This window comes from Musca vetustissima, unplaced genomic scaffold, assembly GCF_032173495.1.
Source record: "Musca vetustissima isolate MV318-11 ecotype Yass unplaced genomic scaffold, APGP_CSIRO_Mvet_v1 utg7847, whole genome shotgun sequence".
Lineage (NCBI taxonomy): Eukaryota > Metazoa > Arthropoda > Insecta > Diptera > Muscidae > Musca > Musca vetustissima.
Genome location: NW_026886789.1, coordinates 59140 through 74444, shown reverse-complemented (window position 1 = coordinate 74444; position 15305 = coordinate 59140).

Below are 15305 nucleotides of genomic sequence, written 5' to 3'. Positions count from 1 at the left end.
CACAATATATATTCGCAATAAAAAATATTTGTTTTTTGTTACCACTGTTCAATAATAGACAAGCGAAAAATTAAAGGCGACAAACGAAAAAATAAGGATTAGCGACGCGTTGTAAAGTGACCTTTGTTGTTGTTGTAAAGTTGTAATTTTTTGGTATTTTGGACTTTAGACTTTTTGGTTTTTTGTTTATTATTCTTTTTTCGCGAGCTCACAATTTTTTTTAAAACACACTGCACTCACCTACCTGATTTGTTGTTGATGATGATAATGATGTGTGATGATGATGTATAGGGATGGTGATGTTGTTGTTTATTTTGTGGAAATGAAAACAAATAAAAGCCAATTAGAATTCTGCTTCCAAAGCTCGAATCCGGTTCGATAGGACCAAAATGTAAAGGCGCCGAAATTGCGTTTCGAAAAAGGGAAAGAAATAAAACACGAACGTTTTAGTTTCTGATTCCTGAATTTTATTGATAAATTAAATATAAATAATAATAGGAGAAGAAAAGGAGAAAGAACAGATTACCTGTGTTACGAGTACCGATCGATACGAGATGGAGATGAACAATAACAACAATGCTGCAAAGTGACATTGGCGCCAAACAATACTCATTAGAAAACTGACAGTTCAATGTTGTAACAATAAGGAGTATGAAGTTTTCTAATGAGTATGCAAACAAACACAATGAACACGAGCGTTCAAAGGATGCATTTCCCAACAATGCATATAAAGGCGATTCTTACTTAAACAACCCTCAATAGCGATAAATCTGAAGGTATAATTATCTATTAAAATTTTCTGAATTTTTTATTTTTGTTTACATAATTCTTTTAGAAATGTCGGTATAGGTCCACTTTTTGGTATGTTCCCTATATTTTCATTTCTAGTACCTACCTGTCAGTATATCTAAGGTGGAGGGTATCCAAAGTTCGGCCCGGCCGAACTTAACGCTTTTTCACTTGTTTAATGAATTACAGTGCTATCTTTAGATGGGTACAGATGTACCACGGTTATTGATCTACGTAGGTAATAACTTTAAAAATTTATAAAAATTATAAGTATGAAAAATATTTAAATTTCTTTTCCTCGGTTATGGGTGAAAATACCTCAACAATGATTCCTCAAAATTTGATCCAAATATCTCCATTATTGAAAACATTACAGCATTTGTATCCAAAAAAAAGGTACAAATGTTCCAGGTTAAGAAAATCGCAACAGAAAATAAAGGAAATACTCAGTACAACCCGATCTGCCGTGCAAAAAATTATATTGAGGCACAAAACCGAAAATCAAATTTGAAACAAGTGGAATAATCTATGCCTGAGTAAACGTGTATTTAATAAGAATCTGATTTCTGTGTTTTACTTTTCTTACGTCGGCCGGCTTGTTATCACTTGAAAAGTATTTAAATTGTTAAAATAAGTTCAGATTTTTTGGGCATACCCGAATTATGGTGTGCTACTGTCGTTGTTTAAATTGATGTAAACCTGGATGCAATTATTGTGTAATGAATAAATCACTACGCGATGATTTTTTGATCGCTTTTTAATACCTTCCACCTCAGTATGGAGGGTATATTTATTCTGTTGTTCCGTTTGTAACTCATCGAAATATTCATTTCCGACCCTATGAAGTATATATTCTTGACCTTTATAAAATCCAAAGACGATCTAGCAATGTCCGGCCGCCTGTTGTAGCGTGATCGTCTGAAGTAATTGAGCTAGGGTGCTGCAATTTTGCATAGGGTTGTCTTTTGTCTGAAGGCAGGTCGAGCTATATCGGTTTACGTTTAGTCAGAGCCATCATATAACGGCCCCCCAAATTTTCAGTATTCTGTAATTAAGTACTGTGAGTTCCTATTGGGTAGCAAAACTCTCCAAAATGAACCCATTTTTTCGGGTAGCCCCCATATAACGGCACCCACCCAATTTTCAGTATTTTGGGGTCCCTGAGCGCGTTTTTGAACCGAATTCGCGGGCATTTGATATTTTTAAAAGTATTTGGTAACAAATCTCCCTCCCAAATGTTATTTATATTCGTTCCCTTTTTGATACACTCCACCACAGTATGGAGGGTATATTAATTTTGTCATTCCGTTTGTAACTCATCGAAATATTCATTTCCGACCTTATAAAGTATATATATATATATATATATATTCGTGATCAGTATAAAATTCCTTCTGTTGTAAACACGCATTTTAATGAATTGAGATAGAATTGGGAATTATAAATATAGGTTCACTTTATCTGGTAGCCCCCACATAACGGTCCCCCTGTTATTTAGTACTTCGAGTTCTTATTGTGTTGAAAACTCTCCACAAAAAATTCCAAATATAGGTAAATTTTTTCGGTAACTTTCATGTAAGGGCACCCCCAATTTTCGATATTTTCGGGATCTTGATCGTGTTCTCCAACAGAATTAACAAAATACCCTACCAAAAATTATTATTTGGTATGTTCCCTATATTTGCATATCAAGTATCTGTGAGTATACCTATGGTGGAGCGAATCCAAAGTTTGGCCCGGCCGACTTAACGATTTTTTCTCTTGTTTATATTAAAATAGTAAGCTTATTTGTTCCTTGTGTTGGGGATAGTCGATACTAGAAATATTCAGGTTTACCCTACAAATTATGGAATTCTATAGAGTATTTAGCCATCGGCTTTAATCATTCCGCTTTCTAAGGATATCGTGAAAAAAACTCGAACTGTTGGTTATACCTTCTGATGGAACGAATTGAGATACAGAACTAAAATATTGGGTTCGAAATTGGGCTACATCGGTCCTCAATAATAGTAACCTCGAATATTAGCTAATTCCTGGACTATGTAAACAATATTGGTCCTTTTAGGAATAGCCTCATATAACTTGGTAATCTAAATAACAGTAGTTAAAGGATTTACGTATCGGTAATTTCTATTATTCCCTCCATTATAACTTAACGCTTTTTTTACTTGTTATATTCTGCAATCAGCTGTGTATTAATAAAACTTGAGTATTTGTAATGAATTTCGTATATTATTAATATTCGCCCCGTTTTAGGGGTTTTCCCCATAACCCACTTTTTATACCATCCACCATAGTATGAAGGGTATATTAGTTTTGTTCTTCCATTTGAAATGGTAATAATCACTTCCGACCCTATTAAATATATATGTTATTGATCAGTGTAAAATTCTCCGATGATTTAAGCATTTCCGTCTGCCTGTTGTAATCTAAACGAATGGAGATAAATTTTGCATACATTCGTCTTTTTTCCGCAGGCAGGTCAAATTCGAAGAGGGGCTATATCGCTCCACCTTTACGCATAGCCAATAAGGTAGACTGATATGCATTTCCGACCCTATAAAGTATACATATTCTTGTTCAGGGTAAAATTCTAAGATGATCTAACCATGTCCGTCCATCTGTTTAAATCACGCTATCTTCTTAAGGAATTGATATAGATCGCCAACATTTTGTATAGAGTCGTATTTGGTCTGCAGGCAAACCAACTTCGGTCCACGTTTAGGCATAGTCCCCAAATAATGGTACCGCCCAATTTTCTATATTTTGGTGTTCATGATGGCGCTTTTCACCGAAGTCGCTGAAATTTGGTACATTGCGTTCCTTTTAGGTACCAAATATTTCCACTAAAATTATAAATATAGGTCCACTTTTTCTGGTAGCCCCCATGTAACGGTATACCCCAATTTAGGGTATTTTGGGGGTTTTAAGCGCATTTTGAACAAAATTCTCTGAAATTTGTTACAATGGGTTCTTATTGGGTACAAAATTTCTTTACTAAATATTATTAATATAGGCCCATTTTTTCGGGTAGCCCCAATTTTCGGTATTTCAGTTTCGTTTTTCAATCGAATTCAATGTAATTTGGTATTTTGTAGTCTTCCTACCAAAAATGTTGAAGGCGTAGTTTCCATATAACAGCCCTTCTTATATTAAAATAGCTGATTAGTTCTGTGTGTGGCGGTTGTCACCATATAGGCGTATTCTACCATAGTATAGGTTATAGTCGTTATTTGAAATAGTCAGTTTTACCCTACAAATTATGGAATTCTAAGACGATTTGTCCATCGGTTGTAAATTCCGCTTTCTAAGGAAATCGAGATAAAAAACTCGACCCTGACGATAATGAAATATATCGGCCATATATAGAAAATACATAGAAAAGCATTACTAATCGTGCAAATGTATTAAAACTAAAGTCAATATTTTATATTCATTAAGCTCAAAAATATATAACTTCATTACTCTTAATGTATTGCGTATATTTTTATACCCTCCACCATAGTATGGATGGTATATTAATTTTGTCATTCCGTTTGTAACTCATCGAAATATTCATTTCCGACCCTGTAAAGTATATATATTCTTGATCAGGGTAAAATTCCAAGACGATCTAGCCATGTCCGACCCTCTGTTCGTCCGTCTGTTATAACCACGGTATCTTCTGAAGGAATTGAAATAGGGTGCTGAAATTTTGCACAGTTTTGTCCTTTGTCTGCAGGCAAGTTCGAAGATGGGATATATCAGTTTTGGGGCTCTTGGGCGCGTTTTCAACCAAATACACTGACATTTGGTACATTGGGTTCTTATTGGGTACTAAATGTATCCACAACAAATGATAAATATAGGCCTTCTTTTTCTGGTAGCCCCCATATAACGTTACCTCCTAATTTCCAGTATTTTGGGGGTTTTGATATTTTTTCACCGAATTCGTTGTAATGTTGTATTTCAAGTTCTTAATAGGTACCAAATCACTCCACAAAAAAAATATAGTTCAATTTTTTCGGATAACCCCCATACAAAGGTACCCCCCAATTTTTGGGTATTTTGGGGTTCTTGAGTGCGTTTTTCAAGCGAATACGCTAAAATTTAATACATTGGGTTCTTAATAGGTACAAAATCTCTCCACAAAAAATTATAAATATAGGTTAATTTTTTCGGATAGTCCCCATATAAGGATACCCCCCAATTTTCGGTATTTTGGGGTCTTGATCGCGTTTTTCAACCGAATTTGCTACAATTTGGTATTTTGTAGTTGTATATGGTAACAAATCTCCCTACCAAAAATTTTTAATATTCGCCCCTTTTTGGGGTAGTCCCCACATAACCCCCTTTTTATACCCTCCACTATAGTATGGAGGGTATATTAATTTTGTCATTCCGTTTGTAACTCATCGAAATATTAATTTCCAACCCTATAAAGTATATATATATTCTTGATCAGGGTAAAATTCTAAGACGATCTAGTCATGTCCGTCCGTCCGTCTGTCTGTTGAAATCACGCTATCTTCCGAAGGAATTTAGATAGGGTGCTGAAATTTTGCATAGGGTTGTCTTTTGTCTGCAGGCAGGTCAAGTTCGAAGAGGGCATAGCTCCCATATAAGGGTACCTTTTCGGAATTTTGGGGTTCTTAAACGCGTTTTTCAACCGAAATCACTGAAATTTGGTATTCTGTAGACGTATATGGAAACAAATCTCCCTACCAAAAATTATTAATAGTCTACCCCTTTTAGGCGTTGTCCACAGAAGGAGTGGACCAATATTTCCTTCATCTTCCCCATTTGAACTAAGCTTGGAAGAAATAATAAGATGGGCAAAGGTCGGATGAAATTTAAATTTTCTGTAACGGATTTGGTCCAAAGAAACATGGGGTCTAGAACCAAGATTTCGTTGAGGCACTTTTTCACAGTGTATACACCCTCATTAGCCATAAGGCTGAGGGTATAATTATCCTTTAAAAATTTCAAAAAATTGTATTATAGTTCACATAATCCGTTTTTAGAAATGTCGGTATAGGTTTCCTTTTTGGTATGTTCCCTATATTTTCATTTCTAGTAGCTGTCAATATATCTATGGTGGAGGGTATCCAAAGTTCGGCCCGGCCGAACTTACCGCTTTTTCACTTGTTTATATTAAAATAGTTATATTTGTTCCGTGTTTGTGTTTGGTTCTAAGACTCTGTTGTAATCATTTCATTTGAGGTAGATACGAAAAAAAACTAGAACATAAGGTTCGATAATTAACCTTAGTTATATTCATATATATGAACTGTAAGGAGTGGACCGATATTCCCCATGTTCGAACAGAAACGAATGTTGGATGAAATAATAAGATGGGCAAAGTTTAGATGAAATCAAAATTTTTTCCAACAAATTTGGTCCAAAAATACATGGGGTCCAGGACCAATAATTAGGACCATAATCGGTTTTTACAAATGTCGGTATAGGTATACTTTTTGGCATGTTCCCTATATTTTTATTTCAAGTACCTGTCAGTATATCTATGGTGGAGGTATCCAAAGTTCGGCCCGGCTGAACTTAACGCTTTTACATTTGTTATTATATTTTTTTCTGTTAACCATTCTAATTCTACGTATTAAAGTGAACATTCTTTGACTTTTTAGATACCTTGTTAAAAATTTTATACATACCTTGTTAAAAATTTCATTCGCTAAACCCGAAAAGAATACAACACTTTTCACTTCTTCGACAATAGACATCTGGATGTATTTACCAAATCGTTTTATTAACTCGTTCTCTATGCTGGGACTCAGGTATGTTGAATTTTTGAGTATAATCTCCAAACATTCTAAGTTTACGTCTATCGACAATATTCAGGAGGCTTTACTTTCTTCTCTCAAGGGATTTCTTAACTAAATATAGTAGTTTAAGGACATTATACTCCACATGCGTTATCAGTATCAGTCGAAGTTATAGGGTTCTCAGAGATAAAGAAAAAGAGTCATTAAAATTTGCTGATTTTTGTGTAGAAATATCGGTATAGGCCCATTTTTTGGTAAGTTTCCTATATTTTCATTGCAATTCTGTCACTTGTTTATATTAAAATAGTAAGTTTATTTGTTCCTTGTGTTGGGAGATATAGTATAGGGGATAGTCGTTACTAGAAATATACAGGTTTACTCTACAAATTAAGGAATTCTTCGACTGTTTTGCCATCGGCTTTAATCATTCCGCTTTCTAAGGATATCGTGAAAAAAACTCGAACTGTTGGTAATGAAATATATCGGCCAGCTTGTAAGCATCTCCACCATACAGTTATACCTCCTGATGGAACGAATTGAGATACAGAACTAAAATAATGGGTTCGAAATTGAGCTACATCGTTCCCCAATAATAGTAACCTGGAATATTAGCTAATTCCTGGACTATGTAGACAATATTGGTCCTTTTGGGCATAGCCTCATATAACTTGGTAATCTAAATAACAGTAGTTAGAGGATTTACGTATCGGTATTTTCTATTATTCCCTCCATTATAACTTAACGCTTTTTTACTTGTTATATTCTGCAATCAGCTGTGTATTATAAAACTTGAGCATTTTTAATGAATTTCGTATATTATTAATATTCGCCCCCTTTTAGGGGTATTCCCCATAACCCCCTTTTTATACCATCTACCATAGTATGGAGGGTATATTAATTTTGTTTTTCCATTTGAAATGGAAATAATCACTTCCGACCCTATTAAATACATATGTTATTGATCAGTGTAAAATTCTCTGATGATTTAAGCATTTCCGTCTGCCTGTTGTAATCTAAACGAATAGAGATAAATTTTGAAAAAAAATCGTTTTTCTTCCGCAGGCAGATCAAGTTCGAAGAGGGGCTATATCGGTCCACGTTTAAGCATAGCCCATAAGGTAGGCTGATATGCCGTTCCGACCCTATAGAGTATACATATTCTTGTTCAGGGTAAAATTCTAAGACGATCTAGCCATGTCCGTCTGTTGTAATCACGCTATCTTCTTAAGGGGACCCCCCCTATTCTCGGGGTTAAAATTTTTGTGGACTTAATTCCAATCTACACTAATTCAAGAATGTCCCTGCCAAATTTCAAGTTAAAATCTCAACAACTCTTGAAGATATAGCCGATTTATTGTGTCAGCATCAAGTGACGGCTAAAGGGCGTCTCAAACTTTAAACGCGTTTTTCTCTAAAAATTTTTTTGCGAATGGCGGGCACGATAACTCAAAAACTAATAACCCAATCGATTTCAAATTTTTACACGTTTCTCTGTGAGTGTATAGCTATCGTATGAACTAGGATAAAGCCAAACGGTGAAGATCTTCCTAATTTTTTAACTTGGTTTTCGGTAAAAAATCGGCGATTTTCCAAAAATATTTTTTCAAAGGTCCACCATTTTGTTAATTTTAGAGCGAGGTTAATAATCCTAGTTCATACGAGAGCCAGACATGTACTCTTTCTAACACCGTTGGAATTTTCGGATTCCGATATTCCAGTGAGGAGTTATCATGCCCGCCATCAAAAATAAGGACTTTTCTTTGATCACAAAAAACAACAACAAAACAACAACAAAAATTTTTTGTAAATTATTTTTCTTCTCGTTTAAATCTTCAAATACATATATGTGCAAAGTTACAAACCTTAACAAGCATTGGTATTCATTTACCAGATCATTTAAAATTTTCAAAAATAAAAAATCCAGAATGGGGGGTTCCCTTAAGGAATTGATATAGATCGCCAAAATTTTGCGTAGAGTCATCTTTTGTCTGCAGACAGGTCAACTTCGAAGACGGGCTATATGGATCCACGTTTAGGCATAGTCCCCATATAATGGTACCGCCCAATTTTCTATATTTTGGTGTTCTTGATGGCGCTTTTCACCGAAGTCGCTGAAATTTGGTACAGTGCGTTCCTTTTGGGTACCAAATATTTCCACTAAAAATTATAAATATAGGTTAACTTTTTCTGCTAGCCCCCAATTTAGGGTATTTTGGGGGTTTTAAGCGCTTTTTTAACCAAGTTCTCTGAAATTTGGTACAATGGGTTCTTATTGGGTACACAATTTATTTACTAAATATTATCAATATAGGCCCATTTTTTCGGGTAGCCCCAATAAAAGGGCACCCCCAATTTTCGGTATTTCAGTTTCGTTTTTCAACCGAATTCAATGTAATTTGGTATTTTGTAGTCGCATACGGTAGTAAATCTTCCTACCAAAAAATGTTTAAGGCGTAGTTTCCATATAACAATCCTTCTTATATTAAAATAGCTGATTAGTGTTGTGTGTTGCGGTTGTCACCATATAGGCGTATTCTACCATAGTATAAAGGATAGTCGTTATTCGAAATAGTCAGTTTTACCCTACAAATTATGAAATTCTAAGACGATTTGTCCATCGGTTGTAAATTCCGCTTTCTAAGGAAATCGAGATAAAAAAACTCGAACCTGACGATAATGAAATATATCGCCCATATAATAGAAAATACATAGAAAAGCATAACTAATCGTGCAAATGTATTAAAACTAAAGTCAATATTTTATATTAATTAAGCTCAAAAATATATAACTTTATTACTCTTAATGTATTGCGTATATTTTTATACCATCCACCATAGTATGGAGGGTATATTAATTTTGTCATTTCGTTTGTAACTCATCGAAATATTAATTTCCGATCCTATAAAGTATATATATTCTTGATCAGGGTAAAATTCCAAGACGATCTAGCTTATTTTTCTAGTTTTTCAACCGAATATGCTGAAATTTGGTGCATTAGGATCTTACTGGGTACTAAATGTCTCCACAAAAAATTATAAATATACGTCCACTTGTTCTGGTAGCTCCCATATAACGGTATCACCTAATTTTCAGTATTTTGAAGGTTTTGATCGTACTTTTCCACCGAATTGTCTGAATTTAGTATTTTGAGTTCTTAATATCTCCACAAAAAATTATAAATATACCATATATACGGATAGCCCCCATATAAGAATACCCCTAATTTCCGTTATTTTGGGGTTCTTGAGCGCATTTTTCTACCGAGTGCGTTGGAATTTGGTATTTTGTAGTCGTATATGGTAACAAAACTCCCAACCAAAAATTTTTAATATTGGCCCATTTTTGGGGTCGTCCCCATAAACCCCATTTTTATATTAAAATAGTTATATTGTTCCGTGTTTGGGCTTGGTTCTAAGACTCTGTTGTAATCATTTCATATGCGGAAGATACGAAAAAAAACTAGAACATAAGGTTCGATAATTTACCTTAGTTATATTCATATATATGAACTGTAGCCCACATTTAGGCCCAGCTCCTGCGTAGCAGAAGGAGTGGACCGATATTCCCCATGTTCGAACTTGAACTAATATTGGATGAAATAATAAGATGGGCAAAGTTTAGATGAAATTAAAATTTTTTCAAGCAAATTTGGTCCAAAGATACATAAGACCTAGGACCAATAATTGGGACCATAATCGGTTTTTACAATGTCGGTATAGGTATACTTGTTGGTATGTTCCCTATATTTTTATTTCAAGTACCTGTCAGTATATCTATGATGGAGGGTATCCAAAGTTCGGCCCGGCCGAACTTAACGCTCTTACATTTGTTATTATATTTTTTTTCTGTTAACCATTCTAATTCTACATACTAAAGGAAACATTCTTTGACTTATTTGGATACCTTTTTGAAAATTTAATTCGCTAAACCCGAAAAGAATACAACACTTTTCACTTCTTCGACAATAGACATCTGGATGTATTTACCAAATCGTTTTATTAACTCGTTCTCTATGCTGGGACTCAGGTTTGTTGAATTTTTGAGTGTAATCTCCAAACATTCAAGGTTTACGTCTATCGACAATATGCAGGAGGCTTTACTTTTTCCTTCAAGGCGATTTCTTTACTAAATTATAGTAGTTTAAGGACTTTATACTCCACATGCGTTATCAGTATCAGTCCAAGTTATAGGGTTCTCAGTTATCCAAGTTATAGGGTACTCAGCGCCATTAAAATTTTCTGAAATTGATGTAATTTGTGCAGAAATATCGGTATAGGCCCACTTTTTGGTAAGTTTCTATATTTTAATTGGAAGCATCTGTCGTATACCATTGGTGAAAGGCATCCAAAGTTCAGCCCGACTGAACTTAACATTTTGTCGCTTGTTTGTATTAAAATAGTTGTTCCGCGTTTTGGTATAGCCCAACATATAACTTTGCCATTTAAATTGCAATACCTTTTTATACATATGTTGCACCTATTATCAATATTTGAGGCAAAATCCTCATTAAAAATGCTTTTTATTTCTCTTGGTAAAATTGTCGGTAAAGGTCACTTATCGGTATGTTCTATTATTCCCTCCATTATTCCTTACTTTGGACATCTCGAAAGACCAACATAGTTTCTCTTGGGGTGGGAAATGTCACTGCTAATAAATTTCAATACCCTCTGGTGAACATATTAGGAATTTAATATTACTGTTTTTGACATTAATTTGATATTTCTGGTCGTCAGTAGTTCACTATATTACTTACTTGTAATATGTTCTATATAAAATTCCCTTCAACTTCTGTTTACCACGCAATTGTATAGTTCCACGTGGGGTTCTAACTGTTATTGGAAGTAACTGTCAGTTTAACTATGGTGGAGGGTATCCAAAGTACGGCCCGAACGAACTTAACGCTTTTTCACCTGTTTATATTAACATAATTAATTGATTTGACCACGTTTTAGTTTGTCTCGTTATAGCCGCATTTTACCAATGTGGGAACGCCTTTTTCACTTGTGTTTATTCTGGTCGTCAATAACACGACCTCTACCGCTTTTCTGAAGATTGTCATTTATCAAATTTTTAAATGTAGACGGCTTGGAATTTGACGACAGAATGCAGTGGAATCATTTTAACCCAACGGTCAATAACCGGGTACATTTGTACCTTTTTTTGAATAAAAATGCTGTACAATTTTTAATAATGGAGATATTTGGATCAAATTTTGAGGAATCATTCTTGAGGTATTTTCACACATAATCGAAGAAAAAAATTAAAAATATTTTTTCTATATATATAATTTTTAAAATTTTTTAAAATTATTACCTACGTAGATCAATAACCGTGGTACATTTGTACCCATCCAAAGATAGCTCTGTAACTCAGTAAAAAATTGGACTATCGTGAGGTTTTTTGTTTTAAATTAGTCTATGCGGTTCTGGTCTAGATCTAGGAACTCAAAATTATATATACATTAAAAAAATATATATTTAAATCCATGCTTAAATGATAATCTATCTAAAACAATCATAGTAAATTCGTTATAGCTTTCGAATGGGTTATGCTTTTTTAGTTATTTTTTTTATTGGGATCTTATTGAGGTGTTCCTCAACCCCTCTGCAAATTTTTGTGGCCCTAGACAACATGGGGCCATCAGGGCGACTCGTGGGAGTCAGAAACTACCCTGGGTTTCCCTTGGTGTCAGAAGAAGAAATCCGGAGTTGAGGATCTGGAAAGAGCATTTAACAAAGCTTTTTGTATGGAATACTACTTAGCCAAGATGAGGGTAGTCTAGTATAGCAAATACTAAATTTAGGTTAATCGTTGTTTGGAGAATTTTCTCCAAAAAAATATAAAAATTGATAGGTTCCATAATAAATTATGTATAATTAAGAAAAAGGGGGGGAAATTGAGATAATGGATTATGTTAATTGAATATAAATTAGAATATTATGTTTTTATTGTGATTATAAGAAAGCGAGTACAAAAGTAAGGTAATTTGTAAGTCAAAAAAGTGGTAAAACTATTTGTATATGCAGGTTGATATCTATACGTGTTTCATTTCTATTGCACAACGAATGTGAATAGAGTGCAAGTATCGCTATGATTATGAGAATAAAAAAAGTTCTTTCTAATTAAGTGATTCGATATCCGATTTTTTCATAATGTTTACATTTTATTTTAAATTGACAATACCGATGTTTGTCACATATCCATTGAAGAAAATAAAAAAATCAACAGGTATGCATGTATTGTTTCTTGTTAGCAGGTATTAGTTTAACAGACACCTGCTATCGTTTGTTTAACCACCGGTGTTAGACTGCATTTATGTTCTTATGTTGTTGTTAATTAATATTCTAAACAGGTATTGAACCTTTTTGTGTGGAAAAAGAAAATCAAAAAAAAAAATATTGGGGGAGGAAAAGGTTTTGATACGTGATCTTGTTACTCAATAATATAAATATAATTCTGTTTTACAAAATGAAAAACTGGTTCCAGTTTTGATTCGTCAATCATGTTTTACGTTGGTAGAAAGGTTACACTTATTTGAAAATTGAAAAGACCTTCACTTTATGTTGAAACTTCAACTTATAAAGAATACATTTCGACACAGCTCATTTTCAAATATTTGAAAAATATTTTTTTTTTCGTTAAAAAAAAGAAATAATAATGGCTCCCATGAACTTTGTTTGCAATTTCTGTGGTCAACAATTGGCGAACAGATCTTCTTATAAACATCATTGCCAATTACATAAGGTTTGCCATATATGCAATATTGTTGTAATGCATTCCAAAGCATTAAAATTACATTTTGCAATTAACCACCCACATCAGCAACCTCAAAGAATGGATATAAATCCACAATTATATCAGCAACAGCAGCATTATTATCAACAAACAACTACAAGCATATCAACAACAACAACGTCAAGAACAGCAACCCCAACAATATCAACAACAGCAACAACATGAATATCAACAACATCAAGAACAACAACCCCATCAATATCAACAACAGCAAGAACATCAATATCAACAACAGCAGCAACATCAATATCAACAGCAACAACAACACTATCAACAAGAACAATATCAACAACAGCAACAACATGAATATCAACAACAGCAACATCAAGAACAACAACCCCATCAATATCAACAACAACAACCAATTTCACATCAACAAGACGAGCAAGAGAGACCTAGTACATCAAGGTCATATAAAATGTGCGAGTCTTGTAATGTTAATATACCTGCCAGATTATGGGTTAAACATTGCAAGACTAACAGCCATCAAGCAAAATGTGTGCAGGTGATTAGTGATAGAATCACTTTAATTACAAGTGGATTACAAAACCGAATTAGGACATACGAATATAAATCGGAAAAGGCTGAAATCGACATTAATAATTTTTTCTCTGAATCATATAAATCAGTTGAATTATTATTAGTAAAAGACGTAGCTGAACTTACCCTAATAAAGTTTAATATTGTGTTAATAGCAGAGTATATAAAGATCTCTGACGATAAGATTATAAAAATGGATATGAACCATTCGACAAAAATGATGCAACTGACGGTGTCTGACGATGTCAATGATGCGTTCAAAACGCATATTGACTCTATTAAAAATAAAATGTCAGAATTTCAAGAAAGAGATTCTGGATGGGCGCTATCAAAAATTATAAATATGAAATTGAATATTAATAAATCATCACCTGTCAAGGGTTCCGAATTTATTAAAACACCAAAAATGTTGGAGAAAAAGAAAGCTTGCTGGAATATGAAGAATAATGATATTTATTGTTTTAAGTGGTGTATAATTGCTGCGTTGGAAACAAACACATCACAATATAAAACAAAAACTGCTTCATACAACGTAGAAGATATAAATGCTTCTAAAATAACATTAAATAATGGCATTGTTTTAAACTTCGAAGGTTTAGAATTTCCATTGGAATTGACTAATATTAGAACCTTCGAAGAAAATAACCACAACATAAGTGTGAATGTGTTTGGTTATAATAAATCAACAGACTCGGTTGTTGGACCCTTTTACAACACCATAGAAGAAAAAACTACTCACATCAACCTGATTTTGCTAGAGGAGGATGAGAAGGCTCACTATATTTTAGTAAAAGATGTTTCGAGGTGAGTAATACTATTAAAAAGTAATGTATAAAATCAAAAATAATATTATATATATTTTTTTCTTTTCAGATTACTATCAAGGCAGCTTTCATCAAAAGGATCACGATTACAAATATGTAATCAGTGTTTCTACTATACAGCTAGGTTAGACCTTATGAATAAACATAAGAAGGAGTGTAGTCGGGTAGTTACAAAAATGCCAGAGTCTGGTAAAGATAGTTTAGAATTCAAAAATTATAAAAAACAATTAGATGTTCCATTTGTTATTTATGCAGACTTTGAATGTGTTTTGGAAGATATAGGGGATCTAAACGGTAAAATTAGTAAACATGTCCCATGCGCATATGGTTTCAATATCAAATGTTCTTTCGATAGTAAGCTTGATAGATTTTTTATGTATTCAGGTGAGGACGCTGCTCAAAAATTTGTAGAAAAATTGCACTATGAAGGTATGAAAATTCACGATGAGTATTTAGAAAGAAATCAGCCTATGACACCTTTAACCAGCTCAGAGCAATCATCATTTAATAATGCAATAGTTTGTCATATTTGTGATAAGCAGTTATATGGTGATAAAGTCCGCGACCATTGTCATATCACAGGTCAATATAGAGG